Here is a 6,621-nt window from a genome sequence, read left to right as displayed (position 1 = left end):
CGTTCGAGGCGCGCGTGCGTCTGCAATTTTTGGATGTGTGTGTGTGTGTTTGAGTGTGTGTATCCATATGCGCTTTTGTGCACATGCGCACTCGTGTATTCAGAGTACCTGCATGACCATGTGGGCAATTTATGTTGATAATGGTGGTGGTGGTTGTGGTGGTTCTGATGCTGCAGGTGATGGCGGCGGTGTTAGTGGTGGTGGTGGGGGCGGGCGGGTTTTGGTTCTGATGCTGCAAGTGATGGCGGCGGCGGCGGTGGTGGTGATGGTGGTGGTGGTAGTGGTGGTGATTGTGGTGATAATGTAGGCCGGAGAGCTGACGGCTATATTATCGGTGTATATTGCAAGAAAGATGACGACAGGAAACGGTGTGGATGCTGTTTGCTGATGATGAGGTTGTCACTGGCGATGCAAGATGTGATAAGGACGACGCCTTGTGGTATTCGTGATGGCTGTGACGAGGACTACAACAACAATGGGGACGGATGACGATGACGATGACGGTGAAGACGATGATGATGATGATGATGATGATGATGTCGATGGCAACGATGATGTTGATGACAATGATGACGATGATGATGAAGATGAAGGTGAGAAGGAGAAGGAGGAGCAGGGTGAGTAGGAACATGATGTTGTCGACGACAACAACGAAAGCGAAATCGATGATGATGAAGATGATGATGATGATGATGATGATGATGATGATGATGGTGACGATGACGACGCCGATCACGACGACGACGACCACCACCACAGTGATGACGACGACGAAGACGAAGACGACGGCGCCAGCGGCGACTCCAGCTACGACGATGATGATGACGTCGACAAGGAGGAGGAAGAGGAGGAAGAGGCAGAGGAGGAGGAGGAGGAGGAGGAGGTGGAAGGGGAGGCAAGTGATGGTGACAACGATGACATCGACGACAACGATGACGACGACGACGACAATGCTGATGACGATGATGATAATGATGATGATGATGATGATGATTATGACGATGTCGACGGCAACGATGATGCTGATGACGACGACGACGACGATGACGATGATGATCACTGCACACACTATTCCACATCACTATGCGCGCGCTTAAAATCAGGACCAGCATCATTAGATCAGTATCACCAACATCATGGTCATAGCGAAACATTTTTTCTTTGCTTTACTTTATATCAAGAAATGAGTTCTAAATTTTTTTTTTTTTTTTTTTTCCTCGAGAACACTACCAGTCTTTTATTTATATGTAGATGGCGCTGGCTGCAAAATGTCTAAATATTACTCGGTGGATAATTGGTTGCATCTCGACTATTGGATCAATACTTTTCCTACTCAACTCACTTGCATCTTTGCCAATACTTTTAGCATTGCCAATATCTCCGGATGCAGCAAACATATCAGTTCCAACTGTGAGAAAATGGCAGTAATTTGTAATTTTAGTAAATTAAGAAGTATTGCCGGAGTAAGCTCTTTCTTGAAGCATGCATGTGCGTGGCGTTGGTGTATATGCGTGTATGTGTTTGTGTGCGTGCGTGTGTGTCTGTGTGTGTACGTCTGTGTGTGTGTGTGTGTGTGTGTGTGTGTGTGTGTGTGTGTGTGTGTGTGTGTGTGTGTGTGTGTGTGTGTGTGCATGTGTGTGTAGATATGGTCGGTAGATAGATAGATAGACCGGGTAGATAGATAAATAGATAGACAGATAGGTAGATGGAGAGAGAGAGAGAGAGAGATATAGATAGATAGATAGATAGATAGATAGATAGATAGATAGATAGATAGATAGATAGATAGACAGATAAATAGATAGATAGGTAGATGGCTAGATAGATAGATAGATAGATAGACAGACAGACAGACAGACAGACAGACAGACAGACAGACAGATAGATAGATAGATAGATAGATAGTGATATGTAAATATACATATATGTATTTATGTTTATGCCTATATATGCATTTATCTGTTTGCATGTCTGTGTGTGTTGTGTGTGTATGTATGCGCGCGCGCGTGTGTGTGTAATGGAAGATACTGATTATTGACTCCAATATCCGTGTGTCTTCCTTTCGACATTTTGCAAATTAATCGCTTTTCCTCTCTCTCTCTCTCTCTCTCTCTCCTCCTTTCTCGCTTTCCCGCCTCTCTATCTGTCTATCTCACAGTCTCTCTATTTCTATATGTATGTGTATATGCCTGTGTTTCTATGTGAATGTCTATGTTTGTGTCTGTACGTACATTTGAGTGGTGCCGTTGTATATATATGAATTTAAGTATGTGTACTTGCGCGGCAGAAAATATGCATTTCAGTGTATATATGTGATTCTACGTATCCCTATTTAAGCCTATACGACTGGAAGAGAGCGATTGAACGAACAGATAAAGAGAGAATTTAGATGACTGAATCGATAGTGTAATATAGAGCCGCAGGTATTTCTCTGGTTCGTGTTACATCAACACAGTTGAGTCTTTGGACAACGCACTTAACTACGAAAAGATCGAATAGATTTGCTTACTTTAGATTGGTGCTGCTCAGTTTTAAAAGCCTCTGTAGCTCTCCTCGATCGTCAAGTATTTAGGTTTCGTTCAGTGTTTTGTTAATGATTTCTGTTTCATAGGAAAGACGAATTGGATAGAAAGCGACTTTCATAATTGGGCATCCATTAAAAAATTGCTGTTAAAAAACTGGTTTATCTCCCCACTAAAAAGCTGAGTTTATGTGGCGAAAAGAGATTAATTAAAAGGGTTAGATTCTTTTGATTCAATACTTCAACACATTGTCCACTTTTGGTCTCCTCAACAAGCAGGGTATGATTTGTTGTCAACTTTATGTGACAGTCCCCTGAAGGGAATAGTATTATTCCCTCCAGGGGACTGTCACATTAAGTTGACACCATTCAATTATTTCATCGTATCACTTACTGCATAAATCTCCCTGAGAGATTTAGAAATGTATTATTTCTAAAAATGGTATGACTTGTTATAAAGAATGTTATTATAGTCGCAGGAGTGGCTGTGTGGTAAGTAGCCTGCTTACCAACCACATTGTTTCGGGTTCAGTTCCACTGCGTGGCACCTTTGGCAAGTGTCTTCTGGTATAGTTTTGGGCCGACCAAAGCCTTCTTTCAGTAGACGGAAACTGAAAGAAGCTCATCGTATATATGTATATGCATATGTGTATGTATGTGTGTGTATATGTGTGTGTGCCTGTGTTTGTACCCCCAACATAGCTTGACAACCGATCGTTTTGTGTTTATGTCTCCGTAACTTAGCGGTTCAGCATAAAAGACCAATATTATAAGTACTAGGCTTACAAACAATAAGTCTGGGAGTCGATTTGCTCGACTAAAGGCGGCGCTCCAGCATGGCTGCAGTCAAATGAGTGAAGCAAGTAAAAGAATAGAGTAAAAGAGATTCAATAAGATGTCTTATTTTTTTCAATTTTCATGTTTAATAATTTATCATTTTTTTTTTGTTTTATTGAGTTAAACAATTTTTCTAGTTGGGAAGATAACCCAGTTTTTCAATGGGGGTGAGATAACCAAAAAGTACCCCTAATTGAACATAGCATATCCTTCACATGTTGTCCGTAGCCTTAGCATTAGTGACGAGATTAAACGCGCGTACGTACACACACACGCACACACAACCATGCATTCACACACGTCTAACACAGATAGGTAAGTATATGTAGATATATGTATATGTAAGTATACATATAAGTAAGTATTCAGATAAGTAATTATATGTATATATGCGTGCGTGTCGTTATGCTTGGGTTTGTCCTCTGCCGCCGCTTGACAACTAGAAATAGTCTCTATATGGACCCATAACTTAGCGTTTCGGAATAGTTAACTGACGTAAAAATATGCGAAAACCGTTAGATCCTCTTCAACATTTAATCTAAATTCTGTTCAGAACGGAATTTTGTCAGCGAACAGGTCGCAGTCTCAAAGCGACGAAAATATTTTGGCAAATTGAATTTAAATGTTGAAGTGAATCTAACAGTTTTTGTGTGTTTTTAAATGGCTTATAAACACCTTTCACTCCGCAATTGTTTTTGTTTCACCACACAATCTCAGATCAGGTCACTTGCTATGCAAGTACATCTCCGTAAAATATAAATATGCACAAATGTTAATTTCTTCGGCTAAAACTTTCACTGCGTTGCCTCATGAAGGATAAAACACACACACATATTCGCGCATATGCATGGTTGTACGTATATTCGACCTGAGACTTGCAATGTGAACGGCGGACATTCTTCCTGGTATCGTACATTTTTTTTTTCCATTTCTTCACATTTTCTCTTGCAGCTGTGAAGGCACGTGCCTTAGTGTCTAGGGTATGCGGATCACGATTGTAAAGTTGTGAGTTCGATTTCGGGCGTTATATCCTTGAGTAGCACACTTTATTTCACATTGCTCCAGTGCACTCAACAAACAAAATGAGTTGTACCAGTAATACAAAAGGGGCAGCCTTGTCACATTCTATGTTATGCTGAATTACTCCTGAAAAATTCGTTAAGACTACGCATGTCCTTGGAGTGCTCAACCACAGTGGAGCGCTCATTCTGCGTCTCTCACTTTGGTATTCCCAAGACAGTTTTAAATTTGCGTCGGCATATGGCGTAGTGGTTAAAAGCGCGGGTTACAAACCCCAAGATTCCGAGTTCGATTCCAGGCAGTGACCTGAATAATAATAATAATAATAATAACAACATCGAAAAATATCTTAGAAATTAGAACTTAGGTTCGAAATTTCACCAAGACACCTGATGAAGGCTGGAGGGTATATCAGTCGAAACGTTGTGTTAAAAACAAGCAAGATGAGGACAAATATTCGTGAAATATAAATAATGAAAATAATGTAGATTGAGCTTATTGTGTAAAGATTGGAGTATGTTTGCTGTTGATGAGAATTTTCTGTGAAGCAGATGATTTTGAGCTCCGTAATCTTCTAAATATGTGAGGAATTCTGTCTGTGGTTGTGTTTGTTTGCGGAGTTGTTAGCTAACTCCTCCGACATCGTTTTATCGATTTTGATGAGACTTGACACGTGAGTAGAACTCATGTCTGGAAACCTCATGCCATACTCAGATTGTTGAAAAAAAAATCGATAATTGCAAATCAGCGGCCAATTGAAAAAAATCAATAGGAGTTTTGAATGGGAATTTCCATAAGGAAAATATTTTTTTGCAATAACTTTTGCATTTCTCAACCGATTCACTTCAAATTTAAGAAACTAGTGGGAAATGTTACGAGGATTACTATTAAGGAAAAATATTTTACTTAGGCTGTAAGGAGAGGGCAAAAAGCCGCATAAAAACGATTTTTTTCCAATTTTATTGCAACTTTTTATTCGCTCAATAACTTTTGCATTTAACATTCGATTCGCTTCAAATTTGATTTGGAGATGGAATAAGTGCTAATGAGTGTATGAGACAAAAAGTTTTTTCCATAACCTTCTTGCAAAAGGAAAGAACTTCAGAAACTTATTTTTTGATACTTTTTCTACTTTTCCTATTCCGCAGATATGCGAAAAATTGCACAAAACTGTCCTGATCAAGAGGCCTATCTGTCGAAAAAGGTATGTTCTGACATGGAATAAACAAAAAATTATATAAGACATTATGTTGTAAAAATTGCCCGACAACAACGGGCTATTCAGCTAGTACCTATAATATATCTAATACTGTCCAAGAGATGATGGTTTTCGTTTGTCAGTCTATTCCTGAAGGTGTTATGACTAACGTTTTTTTTTTTGCTTTGTTTTGTTTGTTTTGCCTTTGTTTTGCTTTTGTTTTGCTTTTGTTTTATTTTCTGTTTTTTTTTTATTTTCCAAATGGCTATAACAAAACGAGTTGTTACTCAAGCAGAGGTGAAATTTCTGAGTGTTATCCAAGCTTTATTTAACTTCTTCATGAATGGCTGTGTGGTTAAGAAGCGCGCTTTGGAACCACGTGATTTCAGGTTCTGTTCCACTGCACAGCACCATGAATAAGTAACCTCTGCTATACACCCGGTTGTGAGTAAAATAAGTATTGTAGTCGATTTGCTTCACTAAACCCTTCAAGACGGTGTCCCAGGGTGGCTTCAAACCAATGGCTGAAACAAGTAACAAATAAAAAAGAGATCTCAGCCTTGCACTCGACGTTTTTGTTAGCCTGGATTTAACTAAACGTTGGTCATGTAAGATGTATCAACAGGCAAACTTCAAAAAGCGTAGCGTGTGTGTGTGTGTGTGTTTGTGTGTACGCGTAGGTGTCTGTATGTGAGACAGAGAGTGATGTTAATGCTATTGAATATCAAAATATTCTGAAATATCAGTTTATTCTGCTGCTACTACTACTACTACTACCACCGCCACCACCACTACCACTACTACTACTACTACTACTACTACTACTACTCACAGTTCTCTCGTTCTCACAAACATTTCGTCTACTTTTACATACTTTATTAGGTTACTTCAAAATAAACGTTATATCTTTGTACTCTACATTCCTTATACTCTACTTATCTTGGTCACGTTAAAGAAAGCCATAACGAGAACGTTTATCATTTTGTCGCTTCATCTTTCACATCGCTGTCATGAATAAACTTATATTTATATATATATATATATA

Source organism: Octopus bimaculoides, chromosome 1, assembly GCF_001194135.2.
Source record: "Octopus bimaculoides isolate UCB-OBI-ISO-001 chromosome 1, ASM119413v2, whole genome shotgun sequence".
Lineage (NCBI taxonomy): Eukaryota > Metazoa > Mollusca > Cephalopoda > Octopoda > Octopodidae > Octopus > Octopus bimaculoides.
Note: the sequence above shows the minus strand (reverse complement) of the source record.